The sequence below is a fragment of the Cupressus sempervirens genome, chromosome 4 (assembly GCF_028749045.1).
Source record: "Cupressus sempervirens isolate cs-2001-9-10 chromosome 4, ASM2874904v1, whole genome shotgun sequence".
NCBI lineage: Eukaryota > Viridiplantae > Streptophyta > Pinopsida > Cupressales > Cupressaceae > Cupressus > Cupressus sempervirens.
Window position 1 is genome coordinate 408,160,268 of NC_143121.1, and position 26,399 is coordinate 408,186,666.

At 35.0% G+C, this 26,399-nt stretch overlaps 1 pseudogene; it reads right to left on the bottom strand.

Annotated features, from left to right (window-relative positions):
• Positions 1 to 12,129: 12,129 nt before the first annotated feature.
• Positions 12,130 to 16,107, bottom strand: LOC149561779 (pentatricopeptide repeat-containing protein At2g03880, mitochondrial pseudogene; annotated as a pseudogene).
• Positions 16,108 to 26,399: the final 10,292 nt, after the last annotated feature.

The following is a 26,399-nucleotide window of genomic DNA, read 5'->3' on the forward strand; positions in this document are numbered from 1 at the left end:
GTCTTGATGTGCTTGGAGCTATTGCTCAGCATGTTAAGGTTTGCTTCCCTTTCTACCTTTGTTTGTAATCTATATTTGTTGCTCCATCATCTTGGTGATCACGAATGTTATCATCTTACTCTTCAATAGTAGGCACTTTACTTGAAATGCTTGAGGATTCATCTACTGAGCCATCCCATGATTGATTTTCAAGAAACTCCACATCTCCTGAAATGATGATCTTCTTGGCGATTGGATCATATAGTCTTTAAGCCTTTGATTCTGAGCTATACCCTATGAAAATGCACTTCACACCTTTTTCATCCAGCTTTTGATTTTGTTCCTTAGGCATATGTGCATATGGTACACATCTGAACACTCTCAAGTGTTCAACTATCCATCTATTCCTTGACCAAGCCTCAAGAAGAATTTTGTCACAAACTAACTTTGTAGGACACCTGTTGATCAAGTACATTGTTGTTGCTATAGCCTATCCCCAATATTTAGTAGGGAGTCCTTTTGCTTTCATCATGCTTCTTGCCATTTCAACAATGGTCTTGTTCTTTCTCTCAGCCACTCCATTTTGTTGTGGAGTATAACTGGCTCTAAGCTTTTTTCTTATGCCATTTTTCCTGCAAAAATTTACAAACATATTGGAGGTATACTCCCCTCCTCTATCTGATCTAAGGACCTTAACATAGTGTCCACATCCCTTTTCAGCCAAGGCTTTAAATTCAACAAATTTATCAAATGCTTCAAATTTGTTCTCCAAAAAATACACCCATGTCCTACGATTGAAATCATCTATGAATGTCATAAAATAAGTACTCCCCCTAATAGAAGTAGTTTGCATAGGGCATACCAAATGAGAATGCACCAATTCTAATGGTGCTCTAGCCCTTCTAGAATTTCTAGAATTAAAGGGAAGCCTATGTTACTTATCCAAAATACAAGCCTCAAACTTGTCATAGGAATCTACTATGCTTGGCAAAACATCTACCATTCTTTTCTTGGACGACAAATTTAAACCAACAAAGCCAAGATGCCCATACTTGAGATGCTAAAGCTTGGAGGGGTCTTCAATCACACTCTTAAGAACTCATTGCTGATGTACTTATGTACATGCATGCTTGGGAGGTGCAACACTGACTGGAGAAGAGAAACATGTCTCTATTATCAAGGGAACATCTGATTCTTTTTCATTTAGACTACTGCAAGTAATCTATTACTCTCATCCTTCTCATGAATGACACACTTGTCATTTTCCATCAGCACCTTGTATCTATTTTGAATGATTTGTCCAACACTCATCAAAGTGTGCTTCATATTGAGGGCAAAATACACATTATGTATTTCATCTTCTTCTCACCTTGCTTAGTGTGGACCAAAATAGATCCTTTGCCCACTATGAGAATGGTTCCATTATTTTCCATCTTAATTTCAGACTTAAAAGTCTTATCAATGAAAGAGAATAAACTTTCATTACTACTCATGTGGTTGCTACATCCATTGTCTAGGTACCATACCTCAAGGTTTCCTTCTTCACCAATGTTACACATGATGAAGGTTGTAGGATTATTTGTATTTCCCATATTCACACCAGCCACATTAGCATTCTGCTTTGACTGATCAATCTACTTCTTCCAGCATTCACTTGCATAATGCCCATACTTATGACAATAGTAGCATTCAACATTGCTCTTGTTGGAGTTGTAATTCTTCTTACCTCCTTTAGAGCTATTTTGAGAGGTTCTTACTCCCTCTTGGTTGCTTGCTCATCTTGAGCTTTTTGCACCAACATTCCTTTGACCATTCCTTCCAAGACCTTTACTTCTTGAGCCTCTAACGAAGCCATTTCTTCCTCTCCCCCTACCTCTTGAATTCTCTTGAGCCTTGAAAGTCTGCTCTTGGGAAGTTGTTGTTGATCTATTTATCTAGTGCTCATGGGTTTGAAGAGTTCCCATCAACTCATCCATGGTCATTGTGGTGAAGTCCTTTGCTTCCTCTATGGTCATGACAAGATTTCCATATTTCTAAGGCAAACTCCTCAGTATCTTCTTTATAATCCTTTGCTCATCATATTCTTCTCCATTTGAATTGAGCTAGTTTATCAAAGTGGAGATTCGTGAGTTTAACTCTGTAATAGGTTCATTGCCTCTCATCTGAAGGTTCTCAAACTCTCTTCTGATCATTTGTAACTTCACTACTCTGACCTTATCAGTCCCCTTGAAGTTAGTCTCAAAGATGCCCCATGCTTCCTTTGCATAATTTGCTACTACAATCTTGGGAAAGATTGTCTCTATCATTGTTGCCTCAATAAGACTTAATGCCTTTGCATCATTTCTCCTTGACTCCTTCAGCTAAGGCTTTTGATTGTTGGTAAGGGCAGCATATTGAGCTGGGTCTGTCACATCATTAAATCCATTTATCACAAACTCTCACAAATCATTTGCAACCATTATGATTTTCATCTTCTTTGCCCATGTATCATAGTTCTGTCCATTAAAGGATGATTGCTACTGCCACATCTTTCCTGCATCTCCTGCAATGTCAAATAACCTAGAAAACAAATACCCTAACTCATTATGGATGTGGGGCCTCAAAGCTCTGATACCATGTGAGAAATGTGCTCACAACATATAACATTTTTCTCGGCGACAAAGGATGCCGAGTGCCAATTTTGCTTAACACAAAGCAATGCTAAGTGGCAGGAAGATGGTGCCGAGCTAGCTCAACAAAAGAGGATGTCGAGTGAACTCCGCACTTAAGCAACTCGGCACAAGACTATGCTGAGTGAGCTTGGCAACAAGGGATGTCAAGTGAGCTTAGTCACCACCACAGGTGATGCTCAACAGAAGAGGATGCCGAGTGAGCTCGGTCACCACTATAGGCGATGCTTGGTAGAAGAGGATGCCAAGTGAGCTTGGTAGAAACAGTAGAGTTATAACCCAGTCAAAGACTAGATCGAGTGACAGTATGATAGACTACCATTAAAATGCAGAAAGCTGAAGGATGAAGATTTCAACAAGGAACTTCTCAAATGCAAAACATGCAATAATGAATAGAAGACGAGAACAACAAGATATGTATGCTTGCTTGCTTATATTCTATTCAACAAAACTATTACAAAATCTGGGAGCATTTGGCTTCAACTAGTAAACCCTAAAATCTTCAAATTGTTAAAACTTTAAACTTATGACATTAATGGCTACATACAACAATGCCTGGAGCAATCATTGCTTCATAGGTCGAATCAATAAAACTTACAAAATAACAAGAGGAAACACGTGCAGTTGCAGACACAAAACAACTTCCTTCTATCTTCTGAACTCTGACTTGATCTATTGATCAATTTCCTTCTTTGCTTTGTGCTCTTGCACTTCTCTGCTCTGCTCTTCTACAACTCTAATTGATTGAATGAACCGGATTCATTCCTTTTTGTCTCTTTGCCAAAAATGGTTTCCCTCTCATTTCAAAATTCAAACTCACCTACCCACATTGAAGTTTCTAACTATTGTAGGCCGTCAGGGTGGTAGGTGGGCATTTGGCTTCAGGGGCAAACCTACTGCATTAAGTATTTCAACACTCCCATCTTCATGTTTTTGACATGACAGATGCCCACAAAATAGTGAATAGTTTTCAAGAAAATCAGACTATTCTTTTCGCTCACTCCAATGACACTATTGAGCAACAACCCAATTTTCATATCATAGTAGTGCAAGACCAAAGTTCCCAACTATTGGTTTAAAATTTGGTGTCATAAAAGCATGATTGGAATGCAGATCACAATGAACTACACAATCAATCTGACACCCCTCATGCATATTTTAGCTTGTACTGAGCATTCTGGATTTTTCTGATTTTGATTGTATAAGAGTGGAGACTTTGATTATTTTCGACACAATATCTAAGCGGGACCACAATGAGCCAACTCTAAAATTCCTTAAGAGTTTGTGTGCTTATGTTATTTAATGATTATAGTCTAGTCACTAGGATGAACTTGTGAGCAGATTCGCGAATTACTTTGCAATGCTCTGAACCTTTGCTAAATTATCTAGTGAATTAGATGGATCAATTGAACCTTTCTGAATTGGATGAACCTATTTAAACCAGTGAACTCATGCTTCTGGAATAGAACTATGAACCTCTGCAAACTAAACATTAAATTGGATTTCTAAATGAACCCTGCATTTTGAGCATTCAAACTTTTGAGTCCTTTGTACCAAGATGAATCTTCAAACTTAGTTAAAAAAAGGTTCAAAACACTGAACTGAAAATTTAATTACCAAGATCAATATGGGTACCAACAAAGTTATAACTAAACACAATCACAATTCACTTTCTAGGGGTCAAACAATTTGGAGGTAGAAGTAAAACATAAATTCAATAAATGAAGAGTTATCTTTAAAAGCAGTTTCAAGTAAAGCTTATGCAAACTAACTATAGGTAGCACTATGGTGGTCAATTTGGTTGTCCAATTGAGAAATCATTCAATCTATTTACATTTAAAAGACAAACACTATATCATATTAATTTTAAAACGATATTTGAGTCATGAGAGGAATGAAACAAGTTATATTAATTCAAATGATTGATGTCTCATATGAAATTAGTAAGTCTAACGACTTGCTCAATAAGTTGATTCATCAGAGTCCACAAATAATAATAAAAGCTAAAATATGTAATCTCGTGTTCGCTATTCTCTATGAAATCTAGATTCCACTAAGTGACAAATTGCATTGTGGCATATCCTTGTGTTGCAAAAGCACAAAGAAGATTCAATGTAGCCACTACTTGGGAGTAAGACTCGATCATTCTCCCTAGATCAAGAATTTGTGACTTCTAGGAACAATTATCTCCATTAATGTTATCTCGCCTATAGGTAGGAAAATTTAAACCATTTATATCTTTGAATGGTTTAGATAAAAGTTTTCAAGTTGTCCAATCATTCTACCTACCTAATATCTATAAGGACAATATTAGGTTTTAACTTGAAGAAAGAGGATACATAAAAGATTTATTAGTAAAACCAGCTTTTCTAAAAGGTTTCAATCTTGGAGGATGAAAATATACAAGATTTAAGGCCTTTTTGAAAGATGGTCCTAAATTTAGGATATCAACAAGATCGAGATAGAAAATGAAGAAATTAAAAATAAAAAGATAAATTGAACAAGCATAGATGACATTGACAAAAATGTCTAAAATTATAGGATGAGTAATTTACACAATGAACAAGACAAAGAACTCCAACCTAGAAGGCACCCTGCAAACATATCTTACAAGTGATGTGAATAATCATCTATTCTTGACACACCAACCAGGGTGGTTGCTAATTGTGGAACAAAAATAGTGTAGAGTTTGGAGGCATGACTTTTTCATTTAAATAAGTTAATTTTTCTATCAAGGTACCATGATAAAAATCATAAACTTGCAAATGACTCTGCAATATCAAATAAATGCAAATAAATATTAAATTAGTATATTTAACAACAAACCTAGTAGCATAAATCAATAAACAAACTCATCTTTTCACAATGATTCTATAAAGAAAGAAAGAGTTTTATGTAGTATTTCCAAACTAAATATCATGAGGCAACAGAAAACATAAAAATAATAAATTTGAACTATAATACTAATAGTAGTATTAGACTAAAAAAATCATTTTTACCTATTTAGCTCTAAGAAAGAATACTTTCAAATAATGATTGCAAAAGCAAGAAGAAAATTGAATTGATAATGCATTAATTCATGTTGAAAAACAAACATGTTATACATATATTCTCTAATTATATCAATTCAATTTATGTGTTCTATTATTTCAACATTGTAATATTGGATAAGAAAATAATTTTAAGAGACTTTAAATGCAAATCAAATTCCTCCGAAGGCTTTAATGTTCTTTCACAGTCTCCTAGTAAAATAAGGAGTTTACCAAGCTCCTTGTAAATTGTAAAGATGGACAAAAGAAACCAAATAACTCACTCATATTGGGGGAAGCCAATATTTAACTAGAGATAATAAGAATGCAAAGTTTTATGTCTATCTTCAATGTGATATGATAAATGATAGTTTTTTAGTTTAAGAATGTTCTTCTAATTTCTCGTTTAAACCACAAGCAAGATGATCATGAAGGTAGTGTGTCATCAAACCATATTTCTTCTGTCTAACCTACTTTGATGGGATATACAAACATGGAACAAGCCTCTTTGATACCATTGTACTGTTGAAGATGGTAGCTATGATAGAGATCTTTATCTCTGGAAATAAGGACATTATTACCATTATTTTTACCATCAGTTGAAAATGACACTTATGATGTTCAAATTATAATATTAAATGTAATGACATTTGTCATTCATATGCATTGAGGCATGAATATTCAAAGACTTATAATTAATTATAGGAGTTATGGGAATCTCAAAAGACCTTCGGTTATAATGTGAAGTGTCTCTCCTATTGTTATATATGTGCTTCAAGAAAAGGATATTGTACACAAAAATATTTCATTATCAATAAAGATATATTTCTGTTGTGGGGTTGGGTTTTTCCCTTCATTCTGGAAGAGTTTTCCTAGGATATTTCTAGTGTTTATTGATGCAGTTTTGTTCCTTCTTATTGCTATTTATCACCATTAATTTCTAGACTAAAACTTAACATGGTATCAAAGCCTGATTTTGATAACAACATTATAGGAAATTTTCTTTTATTTCTTCTCATTTGTGCTTTTAGATAATTTACAATTGAAAAGAGTAAATGATCTGTTCAATGGAGGAGTTGTCAGTTCATTGTACCATTGTTTTATGAAGCCTTGAGATTCTGTTATTGAACTTGTTGCAATAGCCCCGCTTTTTATATTTTTTTCAGTTATATTTCTTGTTCGATCTCCAGATCATTTGATAATATAGGTGTTTCCATTTTGGTACTATTTGTTTTAATATCTGTTGTTAGCTTTATTGTAATCTCATCTCTAGAACCTCAAGTCATATGGGAAGTCAAGGATCTACGATATATTTTTGGATGGTATTTGGTTCTGATTTATAGGAGAAAATGCAAGGAAACACATGCATAACCGTTCGCTATTGAAATCAAGCATCATCTTCCTATCTAGTATCATGTTAATGGAGTCTTCAATTTTTCTATGAGGTTGCATTTTTATTTTTTATTGCATCATGAGTACTATTTTGATCTCCATATGAGCAGCTCTTTCATGTCGTGAAATTTTGCATTTATTTAATTTAATTATTTTATCCAATTCATACTCTCATAGTATCATTTTTTAATGCATTTAATATTCCTTCTCAACAATCAATATTGTTATCATACCTTTTGTTGTAGCACTCTTAAGCATTTAAATCTTGGCATTAAGAGATATATTTTGTCATCCACAATGGAAGGGTCTTGTTATGGCAATTACATTTGATTTCCTTTGTCTTATTTGTGCAGGTGGAATTTGGCGTGTCCTCCTTATGAGCGAGTGCTTTATTGATTGCCACGTTTCTACATGCACGATGAAGTTTTTTAATTATTCCTTCTATCCTTGTTGATTGTGTCGATCTCATAGGCATCCGGTCATTTCCTCTATGTAACCGTTCTTTGTGGTGGAGTAATTGTATCGTCAATTTTTCGTCTTTGTCATTTTTAATTTTTATGGAACTATCATTTTGGAGCTATCTTTGTTAATATTACTATCATGTGTCGGTTGGCCCATTGAAAGGTTCTCACCATTCAAATGATTCTTGGGGTGGGTCGTATGAGAAAGAAAGTTAGACATTTTTGTTTTTTGTTTCTCTAGCAAGCTTGTGCAAACGTCTTTTCTGGAGAAAGAATTTCTACTGTAGAATGATTTTTTTCTGACAGACTATTCGAGCATATATAGTACAAGATTGTTTCAATCTGGGGATCACATATGGTTTTGATATCATCTGAGTTTCATTAAGAAAAGCCAAATATCGTTCCACGGCATGAATTTAAGGCCAAACAAGGATAAATCTGAAATGAAATAGATTACTTACGTGGGTATGTTATAGGTCAAGGGAATAAGGGTTTTGACACAGCCATCGGATGGAAGATAAGGCACATCATATATCCCCCCGCTTTGATGTTGAAACGGTGGATACATCTGAAATGGCAGCACCTCAGGAAAGGCCCTTGACTGCTCTGCAGAAGAAGAGTTGGCACTGGATGTTTGCCGTTGCCCTTCATCACTCATTTTGTCCTCCCTTATTCCGATCAAGCAAGGGATGGAAGGATGCCAAATTGTAGCTTCAATCAAGATACACAGACAATAAAAGGCTGTGACTAATAAAATTCTAGAGGTTGCAGATAGCAACCAAATTTCACAAGAATGCTAGACTTCAAAGAGGTGAAGTAAAAGTTTCAATAATTGGGTGGATATGAAATTCAAATCTGATAAGACAATTAGAGAAGTTTTTATATTGGTCATGAATTTTTATATCTAATAATAGTGTTTCCTTATAATATTTATTCCTATATGATAAATAGATTTTATAAATCTTTCTTAACTGCAAGATGCAACAAGAATCATAAGAAATGAATGTTGCTTCAGTTAAAAACACATATTTGTGTTCAAATATGAAATTTAGAGGGAGTTGTTCATGGTTGAGAGGCAGTATTTATAGTATCCCTTTTTTTCTTATACATACTTTTAATACTTGGGGTTTTTGTCGAATTTGAGACTTAAATGGAACTAAGTCTTGTCTTTTGCTATGCCTATTTCTTTTTGAGTGAATAAATGAGATTGTAAGATCAGCTATGATAACTCTTTCACTATGTGATAGTGAACATCATGTTGAGAAAGTCCATGATGTCATCACGCTGAGAGGTTCCGTGATGGGAGTTGGATGTCATGTTGAGAGAGTCCATGAATAAAAGCTTAGTTGCGAGTCTTGCAAATCTTTTCATGTTGAGTAATTCCATGAATATGTGTATTTGTTACAAGTTTTCATGTTGAGTGATTTCATGAATGTGTATTTGTTATAGATTTTTATGTTGACTAATTTCATGAATATGAGTAATTGTTATAGGGTTTCATGTTGAGTGATTCCATGAATATGAGATATGAGTAATTGTTACAGGTTTTCATGAATCTTATAGGATACATGGGATGAGATTTTATCATTGACATTTTGGTTGTAGTCTTGTGTGATTGTTCAACTAAAGATCTCTCTCTGGCTAAGAGCGAGTGTTGAAGATGGTAGCTGCGATAGAGATCTTTATCTTTGAAAATAATGACATTATTACTATTATTTTTACCATCAATTGAAAAGGACACTTATGTTCAAATTATAATATTAAATATAATGACGTGTCATTCACATGCATTGAGGCATGAATATTCGAAGAGTTATAATTAATTATGGGAGTTATGGGAATCTCAAAAGACCTTCAGTTATAATGTCAAGTGTCTCTTCTATTGTTATATATTTGCTTCAAGCAAAGAATATTGTACACACAAACATTTCGTTATCAATAAGGATATATTTTTGTTGTGTGGCTAGGTTTTTCCTTTCATTCTGGAAGGGTTTTCCCAGGATATTTCTGGTATTTATTGATTTAATTTTGTTCCTTTTTATTGTTTATCACCATTGATTTCTGGACTAAAACCAATGTAACCCCAATATTGGGGTACGTCGGGAAGGGGGGATGTCGAGACGAGTTTTTGGGACGAGGAGAAAATGGGCCTCATTTTCGAGACGGCGGGGGGATAGCCAGGGGACGGTGACAAGGGGAGGACGGAGCAGGAACAAGTGTTGAAAAGTATACATATAGAACTTGAAATGCTTGTTATGAAATGATGTTTCAGTAGAACATACCAAATTAAAATACTTGAACATATAGAATTGCAACATGAACTCGAACAATTGAACATTCAACATAGTGATATATTACATACCCAATAGTAACATTCAAAAAACAAAATTCAAATAAAAATTCAAATACCCATTCCAACGGAAGCAAGGTTGTGGAATGACGAAGGTGGGAGTACTTGGGTGCGAAAGTACTCGGTGCGGGGTGTGATAAATATAAATTAAAAAAATTTAAAACTCACAACCCTAACTCAAAAAAAATTTTACTCGGCACTTAAATATTTGCTCAGCACATGAAGGTGCCGAGTGCTAGTATTGCTCGGCACTTGAAGGTGCCAAGTGACAGATTGCTCGGCACTTGATGGTGCCGAGTGACAGGCAACAGGTGCCGAGTAAGCTCGACACTCAAAGGAGAAAGCTCAACACCAATGGATGCCGAGTGGGCTCGGCTTACAAAGGAAATGCTCAGCACAAGAAGAGCTCGGCACACACAAATGCAGTAGGTGCCGAGTGTTCTGTTTCAACTGAAATATTATAACTTAGAGAAATTCAACGTGAATGCTTTCACCATTAAAACCAAAAACTCAAAGCTTTAACCTTTCAAACAAACTTGTCAAATGTAATGAATAGAAGAGGAAGATAGATTCAAGTATGCCTGCTTGCTTTCTATTCAATCTTTCATTAAACTATTCCAAAATCTGGGAGCATTCGGCTTCAACCAGAAAACCTTAAAATAACCCTAAATTGGTAAAACTTCAAACAACTTTAATACTTCAAAAAACCTTTAAACCTACAACTCTAATGGATGCATACAAAGGTGCCTGGAGCAATCACTGCTTCAACAGGACAAAAAAAAACAACAACAAACTCACAGAATGAACAGAGGAGTAACGTGCAACTAGAGACACTCAACATACTTCCTTCTGTCTCTGCAACAAGTGGATCTGCTGACCACTTTCTTCTTCCTTTTCTCTGCTTTGCTGAACTGAAACTCTAAATAATCTGACTGAATGAATGAATGAATAAACATTCCTTTTGTCATATTCCATTTTCCCCCTCTTTTTAGAATTTGAAAAACCTCACCTACCCGTATTAATGTTTCTGTCTGTTCTGGACGTCAGGGGGGTAGGTGAGTGTTTGGCTCAAGGGGCAAACGTCAATGCTGCATTAAATTTTCCAACACGGGGACGTCTCGAGGATGAGTACTTCAAGGTTTGGGAGGTGGGTGCGAGTCCTCATGTTACATTGACTAAAACTTAACATGTACAATAGTGCAATCTCTCAAGATATGTCTTGCTTGCATTTTACATTTGGGTGTTATTCCGTTTAAAGTGATTTAGTAGAAAATAACAATCTAAAGCTATATCATGTGAAACTAATTTCTGAAATAAGAGCCACATAATAATTCTGCTCTCAAGAAATAAAAGGATCTGTCACATTATGGATCATTTAAAATACAAAAATTTAGTAAACTAAATAAAATGTCCGACCTTAATAACTATTTTTTGGCTCACAATTTTGGAGTGGTCGTTTGGGGATCATCTTGCTTTGCCAAAACTAGAACTTGAGTTCAGAACAGAAAATAGCCACAACAACCATGCTACTAACAACAGCATAACACCTTAAGCAACTGAAACTCAAACAATTGCCCATAGGTCACAAAAAAGCAAGCCAAGAGATCTTTTCCAAGGAAGCAACTGTCGACTATATACAAAAATTAAGTAGTTTTAGGGGTTGAATAGGGTGGGATTAGCTGTGATTGATCATTCGCATTAGCCCTTGAGTTTTGGGTTGAATTTGGATGCAACAAAAAATTGAGGGCAAAAAGATGAAACCAGTATTTCAGTTTGCTTGGATACTGAGTGGCCAAGGAAAGGAGGGCAGACCAAATTGAATGTAAAGGTTGAAAATTTGGGTCGACTATTTCTATTGTGCACCATTTTCGCATGCTATGAAAAGAGCTTGGGCACTTTTTGCATTCCCAGAATCTTGCCACATCGTACATGCCTGAATTTTTTTTTTTAATTAATTGCTTTATTGATGTTACTGATATATAATAACACACCGACAAAGACAATGACTTACCTGCACTCTCTTGCATTATATATGGAAAGCTAATCTACAATGCCAATAACAGACTGCCAAAAGCCTTATATGTCTGTAAATTGTTGAAATCTTATTGGCTTTTAGCAATCTATTTAATCACTAGTTTTTTTTTATTGCCCTCGCAATGGTTCTCTGCCATAGCTGGAACTAAATGTAATCTTAACTAGATGACAAAATATAACACAATTAATCCAAATAAATGACCAGAAGACAAAGGTTGATTGTGAACTCTGAAATCAATTCAATGAAATGTCAACACTATTCTAAAATAAAACAAGTCACTGACATATACCTGGACAGTATGTAGAAGTAGTGACGTGCATTTTGTTTTATCCGTATTATCCACCATCACCTATAATATCCACAGGAGCCTTGTCCCAGGTTAATACGATGGAAACAGTTGGCATCTCTCACATCAATTTCTCTTGCAACAATCTTGGAGATAAATTTGGTTGCAGTTTGGCAATCAGCACATACTTGAAGTTTTTTACAACTCTAATAGTTGTTTCAGGGCGTATTTAACAAACTAAAAGTAATTGCCAATTTTTCAGTATGGCAGAGAAATAATTCCCTTTCCTCTTTTCCACATCATTTAGAAAATGTCTTGAATCTGGAAGATACCCTGCAGCGTTCAACTCCCAAGCCAATTTGCACAGATCTTCTCTGTCTGTGGGATCTATACAAATTGGATGGAACATTTTATGGCCTTCAATCCAGCTACATCCAGGGATCTTTTTAATTGTCTATCTTTCATCAATCTACTTACCTCTTGAATCTCACCTCACTTGCCCACTTGCCCACTTCTACATATATCATAGAACAAATCATTGATTGATACCTCAACGGTGTATATAAGGAGTGAAGTGCATTTCATTCTATCCATATTATTCTAGTGCAAGACTTTTTTCAGATTGCTTCATTTAGCATCACCAATAATTTCCTCGTGAACAATGTCCCCGTGTAAAATGATGGAAACGTAAGCATCTCTTGCAACAATTTCTCCTTCAACAATCTTGGAGACAAACTTGGTTGCAGTGTTCCAGTTGGCACATACTCAAGGGTTCTTAACAATTCTAATGGTTGTTCCATAGAGTTTGTTTAACAAACAAAAGCAATTGTCAAGATTTTGCTATGGTGGCAGAGAAATGATTCATTTTCCTCTTCTCCCACATCATTATTCAAATGTGTTGAATCTGGAAAATATCCTGCTGCCTTCGTCTTGTCAGCCAACTTTGCATAGCTCTCTTTTTGTCTGCGGGTGTGTGATCTGTCTCCCACACAAAATGCAACTACCATTTTATGGCCTTCAATTCAACTACATCAAGGTTCTTTTTAATTCCTCTATCATTTCACCAATTTCCTTAACACTTGAGCCTCGCTGCACCGGCCACCTTCTACATATATCATAAAACAAGTCACTGTCAGATACCTCAACAGTGCATAGAAGAGTGATGTGCATTCTTCTTCTAGTGCAAGACTTTTTTCGGAGTCCTTCGTTTAGCATCACCAATAATCTCCACAAGAGCATTGCCCCTGCTTAAAATGATGGAAACGGTAAGCATCTCTCACAATGATTTCCCTTGCAACAATCTTGGAGATAAATTTGGTTTCAGTGTGGCAATCAGCACATACACGGAGGTTCTTAACAACTCTAATAGTTGTTCCAGAAGGCGTGTTTAACAAACCAAAAGAAATTGCCAATTTTTCACTGTGGTGGCAAAGAAATAACTCCTTTTCCTCCTCTTCCACACAAGTACGCAAATGTCTTGAATCTGCAAAATAGCCTGCTGCCTTCATCTCCAAAGTCAATATCCGTAACTTTGCATATCTCCTCTGTTTGTGGATGTGATCTATCACCTGCCAAAAATGCATGTACCATGTTATGGCCTTCAATCCAACTACATCCAGGGGTCTTGGTAATTCCTCTATCTTTCATCAAGCTCCTTACCATTTGAACCTCACCCCACCTGCCCACTTCTGCATAAATGTTTGAGAGAAGAACATACGTTGTAGCATTTTTTGGATCCAAATAAAAAAGCAGCATTGCTGTAAACACTCCTAAACCCAAATTCATATGTTCTCTACAGCCACCAAGAAAACACATCCACACAATAGCTACAGGTTTAACTGCCATCTTGAAGATAAAGTTTAGGGTTTTCTCAATATAGCCTGCACGGGTGAGAAGGTCAACCATGCACACATAATGATCAACAGTAGGTGTCATCCCATAAGGGTCACTCATTCGATTAAAATGTGTACAGCCCTCATCAACTAAACCTGCATTGCTACACGCACATAGAACACAAGAAAAGCTTACAGAGTCAGGATGTGTTCCAGAGAGCTTCATTAATTCAAAGATTTTGAGAGCATCCTGGCAAAATCCATTTTGTGCATATCCTGCGATCATGGGATTCCACGAGACCACATCTCTTCGAGCCATTTTGTCAAACAGTTTGCGTGCCTTGTCTATGCTTCCACACTTTGCATACATGTCTACCAGAGCATTTCCAACTATGATTTCAGATAAAAACCCTGCTTCCATAATGCTTTGATGGATGTCCATGGCCTGTTCCAAGGCTCCCATTTTGGCACAGGCAGGGAGGATGCTGGGCAAAGGTTGTGGAATCTGGCTTTTCACCCATCAATCGCATTTGCTTGAAAGTTTCCAAAGCCTTTTCAACAAACCCATTTTGTGCATACCCTGCAATCATGGCATTCCACGAGACAACATCTCTTTGAGGCATTTTGCCAAACACTTCATGTGCCTTGTCTATGCTTCCACATTTTGCATACATGTCTACCAGGGCAGTTGCAACTGCGACATCTGACAAAAATCCTCTAGCCTTTATGCTTTGATGGATGTCCATGCCCTCTTCCAAAGCTCCCATTTTACCACAGGCAGGAAGGATGCTGGCAAATGTTGTTTTTGTTTGGTTTTATACAAGCCGATTGCATCTGCTTGAAAGTTTCTAAAGCTTTTTCAACAAATCCTGTTTGTACATACCCTGCAATCACGGCATTCCACGAGACTACATTTCTTTGAGGCATTTTATCAAACAGTTCACGTGCCTTCTCTATGCTTCCACATTTTGCGTACATGTCTATGAGCGCAGTAGCAAGTATAACATCAGACAAGATTCCTCTATCCTTGATGCTTTGATGAATATCCATACCAAGTTCCGGAGCTCCTGTTTTGGCACAAGCTGGTAGGACGCTGGCAAAGGTTACTGAGTCCGGCTTCACACCTGCCAATTGCATTTGCTTGAAAGTCTCTAAAGCTTTATCAGTAAAACCATTCTGTGCATAGCCTACAATCATTGCGTTCCATGAGAAGACATCTCTTCGAGGCATTTGGTCAAACACTTCACGTGCCTTGAGCATACTCCCACATTTTGCATGCATGTCTACCAAGGCAGTCGAAACCACAACATTTAACAAAATTCCTCTTATCTTTTATATCTTGATGGATGCCCATACCCTGATCCAAAGCTCCTATTTTGGCACAGGCTGGGAGTACACTAGAAAATGTGAACTGATCGGGTTGGAAACCTGTTCGTTGCATTTGGTGAAACAGTGTGACTGCCTCGCGAGGGCACCCACTTTTTTGGTATGCTGCAATGATCGTATTCCATGAGACACTGTTTCGTTCTTTCATGTGGTCAAATACTTTACTAGCATCTACCAATCTTCCGCATTTAACATACAGATTGATAAGATTGTTATGAAATGTTGTGCATGTAAATCCCCTGTGCGCGACGAAAGAGCGGGCTGCTTTCCCCTGTAAAAGCGCAATCTTGAGAATGCAGGCCTGCCGTAATTGAAGATAACAGAAACCTCCAAGAGGATTGTGGATAATAAGGGAGGAAAACATGTGCAGCTTCTCCTTCAACATAACGCTGCGACGCAGACATGAGAATGGGATGCAAATTACATTATATATAGGAAAAAAAGTGTAGTTTTATTCCGTTTGCGTCTACCACAATGATATCGGCAGTGGTGAGCCATAGAACATTTTATTGGCTTCCTTACTGCACCCGAAGTTTAAAAGCCGAGGACACGGGTTCAATATGATTTCGATAAGTTACAAAGAAACGTTTCGGCTTCAATTATTTACACCAAAATCCAGAAGCTGAAAACGGATAGTGTTGTCAACGAGTAAGCATCGGATTGAGTTGGCTCGAATTTTAACGAGGAAGAAGTAAAGATTCTAACAACGTTCGAGTCATCTTACAATGTTCGAGTCATCTTAATGTTTTTGACGTATAAATCATTATTTGGATGTTATAAGTAAAAAAGTTGGTTCGTATATTCTATTGTTGTTTTTCCATTTTCATGAAGGATTTCGTGGAAAGTGTCATCAAGGATTTTTGGGAAGTGTCATTGAGTTCCATTATTTTTGTTTGTGTTGCAAGGCATACACCTCTTTTCTTCTCCAATCTTTTTGGAAATCATCTATCTAGTTATCTTATATCATGGATGATGAGACCTAGGTACTAAATATCTAATCTTAACCTTAATTGCCACATACAAGTAATCTTTTTCAAAATGATCTCAAGTGAGATGGAACTCTTGCACACAATGAACTTTTTTTCATCGTGTTTGATTTGTCAAGATGTCAATGTTTCATTTGCTTCCACTTTTTATCTTGCTTCATTCATGTCTTATTTCTATGAACTAGCCTCTCCACGCTAACTAGTTAGGGACAATGGTGTTTATCCATGTTTTCAACTTTTCTTAGACAACTTAATAAACAAATAACTTTTGAAGCCACAAGCAAAAAAATACTAGCTTCAGCTTAGAGAATATCATATGGGACCATTGATTTGACGTTTAGGCTACTAGTGATAAAATACTTTTGCATTCTTTTTATTTGTTTCGACTTGTAGTTTGAAAGGTTGTTCCTGCAAATCTCACAACGATAGAGGACAACCAACATAACCAATAAGCCAAAAGAATTTTTTTTGGCTTACCATTCCCATAACGTTTCTTGCTTACAAGTATTTTTGCAATAGGAATGAAGGTTTTCCAACCTAGTTGTATCTATTTTGTTATACAAGTCTCCTAGGCAAGCCTATTGTGAAATCAATTACCAAGTACTCGTATTTTGCCATAATATCTAATAAATTTTCTACAAACACAAAATTAAACTAATTCTTCTTCCTCTTTAAAGAGAAAATCCTAATCTTACTTTTTTTGCATTCAAATGATCTCAGAAATCATGGATAATTTGTACAATTAAATTAACATTAATTGCATAAAGAACTAGTTTCACCACATATCTAGCAAGGTGGAAGCCCTCCTTAATGTTTAGCAACATTTCAAGTTTATCAAATGATAATCCAAATGGAGTGGACAAGAGGGGACATACTTGTTTTCATCCAATATTGTTGCCAAAGTATTTCAATATGCCATCTTTAATTCTAATTATAGCTCTAACTTGCTCACAAATTCTATGCACTACCATTCAAAGATCATTATAGATATTAAGATCTTCCAAATTTTGTTCCTAGGAACAATATTGAAGGGTTTTTTTGGAATTTACAAAAGACAAAAAGGCTTCTCCACCTTGGAGGTCCTAAACTTTCACATTTAGGTGCCTTTGTGTAATGATTGATGGTAGAGTGTCTATCTCAATCTAGCATGTTTTTTCACTCCTTTTATTTCTTTTTATATTGGATAACTATAATGTTGTACTCTATTATGCTACCAAATAGCTTACTAATAAGTGGATTAACCATAGTATCATAGTAGTTATAATGATCTCTACTTTTGTGTAGAGAGAGAGAGAGAGAGAGAGAGAGAGAGAGAGAGAGAGAGAGAGAGAGTGGTAGTAGTAGTACTCTACTCCATTGAAAAGTCACTTCGACAGACTCTATTGAAAATATTTTGAATGTGAAGACAAGTAACTCCATTCCCACTTTAAGAATTTCACCTATATATCATCAATATTTTGAGCTTAATTATTGTATAATTTCTTTATAGCTTGTTTTACACCTTCCATTGAGAAGAGATCAATTGAGGTACTAATAGAGGGAGGGCTACTTTTATCTTGGATTGTTCATAAAGGAGCTTCACATAGTCTGATCATTGACCATCTATATTATTGCTTTCTAGTTTTTGTGATGAATCTCTCCTCAAAATCCTTTCCAAGATTGTGTTTACCCAAAGAAATCATGTAATGCTTCCCCAAAATATTTGGATTCTTGACCTATTCTTTCATGAGTATACATTCTCAAATAGAGCCACTATTAGCACTCAATATTTTTTCAAAAGTTGATATTTCCAATCAATTATAGCACCTAGAAGATATTCTTCCAATTTCTCCTTGAATGACCCAATTCGAAGGTATATGTATCTTGCAATCATGTAATGCTTATGCTAATACACTTTGGAGATGTGTTAATCTTTTATAAATGGGTAAATTTTACATTTTTTGCCTTGCATAATCAAACTGATGTATTTTCAAGATGCCATATTTGAGAATTCTATGAAGGTTTGCAACCTACATATTTTTAAATATGTCATATGTCATGATATTACTAATTTTATTATGTCAGTTGTATTTAGTAATATTCCTTTTTTGTTTAATAGGTCCAACCATGTATAGGTTGTGTTAACAACACACAAAACCTTTTTCAAGTATTTTTTATTTTTTATATCATTTTAAGTACACATTTTGTTAGGAAAAATGTGAAATCAATTTTAAAAAATTACACCAATAAAGATAAAGTCCTTAAATTTTAAATATATGATTTTAAAATTATTTAATGTAAGAATAATTTAAAATTTTTACTAATCTAATTTTAGTATTATATCCTAATTTTCTATGATAATAATTTATACTTATAGTTAAATTGCTTTATTATATGATTGAATTAGCGAGGAAAGATTGAATTTAAGTGTATTAAAATTCAAAATAAATCTTAATCATAATTTTTCTTTTCATAATCATATTCATTTATATTATTAAGTTATAAAATATAATGGAACTATTACTGCACACAAGATAGTAAAGTTGGGAGAAAATGGGTAAACCTTCAAGATATTGAAGTTGATGTAAGACCAACCCCACAGCTCCCAAGAATCATCTGCATGCAATCACCTATCACAGAAGAGAGAAACAAAAAGCTATGGAGCTTAGAATTGCCAGATCCATAGATGAGACATTCTTGATGAGCAAAGAAAAGATTAAGACAAAGAGAACACATTTCCCCTTCTCTATTCATTATCATATCTAAAGCTCTAGGAAGAGCATTGAGTAACTTAAAAAACAACCACTCCCTATAAGGGATCCAAATATCCCAAGAAGAAGAGTTTATGACCCATAAAAATTTTTTTGATGATACCATGTTATATGGTGAATCTAACATCATAAAGCAAAAACTTTAAAAATAAATCTTCGTGCTCTTACATGTTAGCTTTTGGCCTAGAGTTCAATCTATCCAAATTTTAGATCTTATTTTTTAACACCTCTCCTACCTAGGAACAAGATATATGCATGATTTTGAATATCAAGAAAGGTACCCTCCAATGCAAGTATCTTGGTGTTTACCTAAAATAGGGAAAGAAAGAGTCTTCCAACTGGGATGCCCTAACATATAAGACCAAGAATAGAATTTAGTCATGGAAAGGAAAATGCCTCTCCCTATTCAGGAGAATTACTATGCTTAAGTAAACTCTCTTCAGCATTCCAATTTATCAACTTTTGGTATTAGAGTTGCCTAGACAGAAAAGCGATTACTTCAACAAAAATTTAAAAGATAAATAATGGCAAGGATTAGAAGATGAAAAATAAAGTTTCTCTATTATCTTGGGATAAGGTATGCCATCCTAGGCAAGAAGGGGGCTTTGGCATCAAGAACATGAAAGCTCAAGCTATGGATTTAGGAGCTAAACTAATCTAGAGAATGACTCGATGCCTTCACTTAAAATGGGTAAGAATGTTATTTAACAAATACTTACAATCTAATGATACCTTAGGGGATCTAACTTATGGAATTTCATGCTATCTTGGTGACTAATTATATCAAACAAGGTCACATGGAAAATCAAGAAAGGTAATCAAGTAAGATTTTGGATTGACTCTTGGGGAGGCTTTCCAATTATTAGTAGACTTGTAGACATCTAATAAACTAGGTCTATCTTAGAGGAAAGATTAGGACCCTTCCTAATCAATTATGTAGAGAAATAATGACTCCTCACTTGAATGGAAATGGAAACCATTCTTTGTCTTTCATATCCCCTCTAAGGAAGAATCAATTCTTATGACTATTTTGAAAGACATAAATATTACATTTACTATACTAGAAGATATGCTCATATGGAATGGATCCAAAATTGGTGAATATAACACCAATGATGGCTAAAATTATATTTTTAATCTAAAACATCACCCTAAGGTTGAATTGTCATACTCCTTGTATTGGGACTCCTTATGTCTACCAAAGGCTAGGGCTTTCTCATAGTGGACCTTCAAAAAAAAATATTAACAAAAAATAGAATAAAAAGGTTTGGTTTTGAGGCCCCACCTATTTTCCTCCTTCTAAAGAAGACATGGATCAAATCCTTCTTAACTTCCCTTATGCATCAAAAGTCTAGTATTTTCTTTATGGAAAATTGAACTTCAAGGTGGCTTTCCCTAATACAATTTTGGCCCACATAGATTGGCCAAAGTTTTATTCAGGAAAAATTTACCATGGCTTGTGGACAATTTACCCTTCTATAATTAATTTGGAATTATGGAACAAACATAATAGAAGGATCTTTAAAAAATCCAGTACATAGGCTCTTATCATTGAGATCATTAATAGTGTACTTTTAAACCTTAATGGATCTTCTGAATTAATGATGGCCTACAATGACAAAATGAGGAATAAATGGCCATACATCAAACTTCCAACTTTCCATGGAAAAGGTGCTAAGGAAAGAAAAAGGAGAATAACCTTTTGTAGGTGGATAGCTCTGGTGGAGAATGGGTTAAACTTAACTTTGATGAAGCTTCAAGAGGTAACCTAGGTATAGTTGTGATAAGATAATTCATAAGAAATTATAAAGGGGAACTTTTGGTTCATTGCATGAAATGTATTGGTAGAGCCACTAACAATGAGGATGAATTATGGGCCCTTATTGAAGGGTTGTGGCTATGTACCAAAGTGAAACTGAACAAAGTTGAAATTGAAAGGGATTATGCAATTGTGGTCAATGCCTTTAGAAGCTAGTCAATTACCAATTGAAAATTAAATTCCCTTTTAAGTAAGGCTCTAGACTTGGAAAAAAAATACACAATATTAACATTAATCATATCTACCGAGAAGGTAATTGTATGGCAGACAAACTAGTGAATGGGGGAGTCGATGGGAAAGATAATAATACCCTTCACCCTCATCCTTTCCCTCCTTAGGTTACCCCCCTTTTCCATTTATCTAATTTTTAATTTAACTCTCTTTATTATATTTCCCCTATTTTTGACTTGGTCTTGATGGCTTTCGTAGCCTTTTAACCCATAGAGTCTTTTCTTCCTTTGTTCTTTATCATGCATTAAAATTCACCCTAAATCATTGTTATTAATTCATGCCTCAACTTATGGTGGTGTGTAGTTGGTAGAATTTTCATCCCACATGTCATATCCTAATATCTTATACCATGATGCAACTCTACTTAATTGATACTTTGAGTGGCATACTCTTCCACATATTTTTTACTTGGCCAAAAGCTATAGCCTTAGTGTAAGTACTCATTGACAAGGTGGAAAGCATTCCCATCTTTATTTACTTGTGGTGATTGCTAAGTTTGGCTTCATTAGTAGCCATGGATACTTAGATCATGATTTCATGTCCTTCCCACTTTATGGTGTTGTGATATGGAGCCTAACTAGACTCGGAGGTTTATTCAGTGTGATTTCCCTCCAGATTATTTCTACAGGGGTTTGGGGGTAGTGCCTCCAAGATGAGGTCAAGGGGTAGTGCCCCTACCGGGTCCTGGGGTAGTGCCCCTACCGGGTCCTAGGGTAGTGCCCCAAGTGCGCTCCCTATTGTAGTATAGGTTGGCGTTGAGGGGCAACGCCCCCACAGGGGTTTTTCGGGGGCAACACCCCTAAAGCCAAAAATGTCCTTATATTGTAAAAGGAGTTGACTACTATTTTTGTATTATTCTAGCCCTAATTTTGTAAGTGGAAAAATCTTGTATAAAAAGCCTTAGGGTTAAGGATTTCATTATGAATGGTGATATTGTAGCTTCTTGCAGTGGTATTGAGCTATATGGATTGTAATCAAGTTGTAATCATTGGATAATAATAATATTGGGCTTGTTGTTGGTGGATGTAGCCCAGGAATTGGGTGAACCACATTAAATCTTGGTGTCTTGTGTTCTCTTTTATGTGATCTACTATTTTCTAGTATTAGTTATATTTGCATGTAATTGTTATTTATGTCTGAGGTTAATTCTAAAAAGAGGTTGTAATCACTGGATAATAATAATATTGGACTTGTTGTTGGTGGACATAGCCTAGGGATTGGGTGAACCACATTAAATCTTGGTGTCTTGTGTTCTCTTTTATGCAATCTACCATTTTTTGGTATTGGTTATATTTGCATGTAACTATTATTTCTATTTGAGGTTAATCCTAACATATGGCATTTGATATGCCTATCAAAATTGAGAGCATTATTTAGGTTATTTCAGTTAAGAATAGGATAATTTAGATAGTTGTCCTACAATGTCTTGGGACTCAATATATAAATATCCCCAATAGATTCTAGTCTAATCCAAAAATTATCTCTATGTTTGTTGCAATATTTTGTCACTTCTATGTCAATCATGATCTTATTGCTAGTATATGCCTAGAGTTGTTTGAAGAAGTTCTACATGGCAACTTAGATACAATTCTTCAAAATATTCGAGATGACCTTACAATCCCTTTGGTGGAGAGCTGCAATATGCTATATGTCAGAGGGGAGTTTGTCATTACCTAACCAATAATCTCCACCAATAACCTAACTAGCTTTTGGGTTGAGAGTAACATTTAAAAGTGAAACCTGTGCGTCTTTCTTCATTTCTTCTCTTTGTTGGACCCACTAAAGGAAGTTTGGTTAAAAAAATATTTTGAGGATGAATAAATTCTACAAGAAAGAACCCTTGAGGCCATTGTTGAAGACTTAAAAGAGGCCTTTTGGGTTGACTAGTGTTCTACTATCCTTCCCTTCTTTATTTCATAAACTTCTCTATCTCTAGTGAATTTTTTGGGACAATGGGCTTAAAATTTCATTTAATATTTATACTTATAATAGTTTAAAGCTTTTAAGGACTTTATTGATATGTTCTTTTTATCTTATATGGTTACAAAGTGATCTATTTCTTATGGTGGTACTCTAGTTGGATATGTTGTCTTTATCATTTGAGGTTTAACGATTGATAATTATTAGGGTGAGTTATGGGTCAAGTTTATTGTAAAGAATTGATAACTCATATAGACTATTTAAGATCTGGAAAGGATGATATTTCTCATGAGTTGTTAGTTTTTTGAATAAAAACCCTGGAGTCCTTCTCTTGCTTCTTGTATTGTTTATCATTTTAAAGTAATGCTCTCAAAACCTATGCTAAAAGTTGGAAGCCCTCTGAGTGTTTCTTAGCTACTATGTGTAGACACCTAAAAATCTTTTAGAAAATAAAATGTTTTTATTTTTTGAAAAAAGTCCCTGATGATATCATCATTTATTAATTAATTAATTTTTTATGCCATTAAATCCATTTATCTTAATTAAAAATATTTAATTAAGGAATCCCTCCCAAAAATGTTTAAATCTTATTTAAACATTATTTCCTTATTTATTAATTATTTAATTAATAAATTGACCAAAAATCTCAAAACAAATAATTAATTTATTTTTTGCCCAAAACTTGGCCAATTTCCTTAAGACCACTAACCTCTTCCAAAATCTTCTAATCCTTCTTTAATTTTGATTAAAGGCTAATCCCATCATTTCCTACCCCTAATCCCAACTCAAAATATTTAATTAAGATTAAATATTAATCCTCATGTTTATTAAAAATATTTTAATAAATATCTCCTCAACCCAAATCCTCAAAATAAATAAAACTTTATTTATGTCCTAAAAACCTTATTTATCCTCATCCTAGGAAGTTCTAGACTCTTCTAGAAAGTCTTCATCCTTATCCAAAGCCTAGACTCTTCTAGAAGATGTCAATCCTTATCTTTGACCCTAATCCTAATCCCCCCCCCCCCAACCTTGTCACATTCCCTAAACATGGGTTAAGACTTGCTAACCCAAGCCAAAGCCAACAAATATCTCCTCCTTCACCCACCCTCATTAAATGCCATCCACTTGCCCATCTCTAACAAGCCTAATCTAATCTTAACCCAAGCCTAATCCAAGCTTTAATCATTTCCACATTCCTAAGTCAAGCTTAAGACTTTCTTAATCCAACCCAAGTCAAAATATCTCAACTCTCTCACAAATATCCCAACCATAAAATTTTATGAAGCCCACAAAGCCATAAATGACTCTTACAAGCCCATTCATTGCTCTTACAAGCCATTATGAGGGTCTTTATGAGCTTTAAGCCTCTTTTGTTGACCCCTCAACCCCTCTTGCTCTAACCAATGACCCTGCGACATGTGTCACTCCCTGATTGGCTATAAGGAAGCACAATCCATGTGCTCTCCTCTCATTCAATCTAAACCTTCCATAAACTTTCTCCCATCCTTGCACCCTAGCCCTTGATCCCTCAAGCCCTTTGCCTATTTAAAGAATCCTCTCCCAAACCATTTTAACACAATCTAGAAAGTAAAGCCATAATGCCATTTTGAGAAGCCATTTTTACATCAAATCCATTCACCAAAATCTATCAAAAATTCTCCATTGAAGCCCATTTGAGCATTTGAGCATACATACATAATCAAGCCATCTTAGCTATTAGACACACCTCTACATCAAATGATCATCTTCATTGAGAGAGCCTATCCATGGCTCATATTCTCATTTGAGGAATTCACTTTGTCACTCATGAAGTTATGTTAAATTAGTATGCAAATACTTTTTGATTGTTTTAATTTAGTGTTTCTAACATACTAAAGTAGCATATACAATTTGGCATGCCCGGTGGGACCCCGCATGGGTCATCTTTATTAGCTTTTTTAGTCAAGTTTTGTATGTCATTTGCTAATTTTGGCTAATTTTTCTTATTTTTCTGATTGGTAGGATTGTATAAATTGGTTTTGCAAGTCCACATGAGCATGAAGAAGACAAAGGAACTCATAGTCTATCTCATAGTGTTTACAGATTTTTCAAGCTTATAGGTGGATGGAGCACTTGGAATTCTTTTTCCTCTTCTTGTCTATATTCTTCTTCTATTCTATCTACTTCTTCTTCTTCTTCTTGTGGGATCTTGGCCAATTTTTTTTTAAGGGAGAAAAATCATACACACCTTGTTTTAGTGCTTAAAATGAACCCCAAAATCATACTTAAATCTATTAAAAAACCAAAAATTTGCAAGAAGATCTTTTAACAAATGAAACTAAATCAATCCAATCATTTGCATCCTTGCAACATCAAGGTTTTAGATGCATTCATGCAAAGTTAGGAACACTTCATTTTTGGAAATTTAAAAAGAACTTCAAGTTTCCATTTCAAAAGGTTCAAAATCAACACTAAGTGCACACTAAAATCTAAATCAAACTCAAAGCATCAATCAAGGATAAAATGAACCTCATTTGCAAATATTTTAAAGTTATTTTAAAAATCTCATGAAAACTAAGAGTCCTAAATGGTTTCCAAAATTGTCCTAAAAGCTTTGTTATTTGTTCCAAACAAATGTCTTGTTGCAAAATCTTGAATGTTTCTTAGGTTTTTAATGCATCAAAACAATCTAGGAATATCATTTTTGGGCTTAAAACATGCAAACTAGAACACAAAATCTTGAATAAAAACCAAAGTCCAAAGAGTCATTTTCACTTTTGAGTCCAAAACAATCTTGAATGATCTAAGGTTAAAACAAAGCACTTCAAAGTTCTTAAAAAAAAACGCAAAATCTCAATCTTGAATGCTTAAAGGAAAAAACTTGAATGTTTAATCACTTGTCTTTGAATGCATGTTGCTAAAATCACTCTTGAGTGCCATGGATTAAAATCAAGTTTATTTGTTTTTATAAATGCATGATTAAAACAAAAAATCCAATCTTGAATGCCATAGATCAAATAATCATCTTTTGGGGCATAAAAAGAATCCACATTTTAGAAACTTTCTAAGTCATAAAAACAAATAAAGACACTTTGAGTGAATTTGTTGTTGGACTCACCCTATTTAATCACCCATCATTATAACCATTGGTTGCAATATTAGTGCCATATATGGGGATGGGTCTACCTAAGAAGGTGTTAAGTGCTCCACAAAAATCAAATTCCACTCACTTGAGTTTTTATTGGTTTTTCTAAGATAGAAAATTTCTTGAATGCATATTAGTCTCACTAAC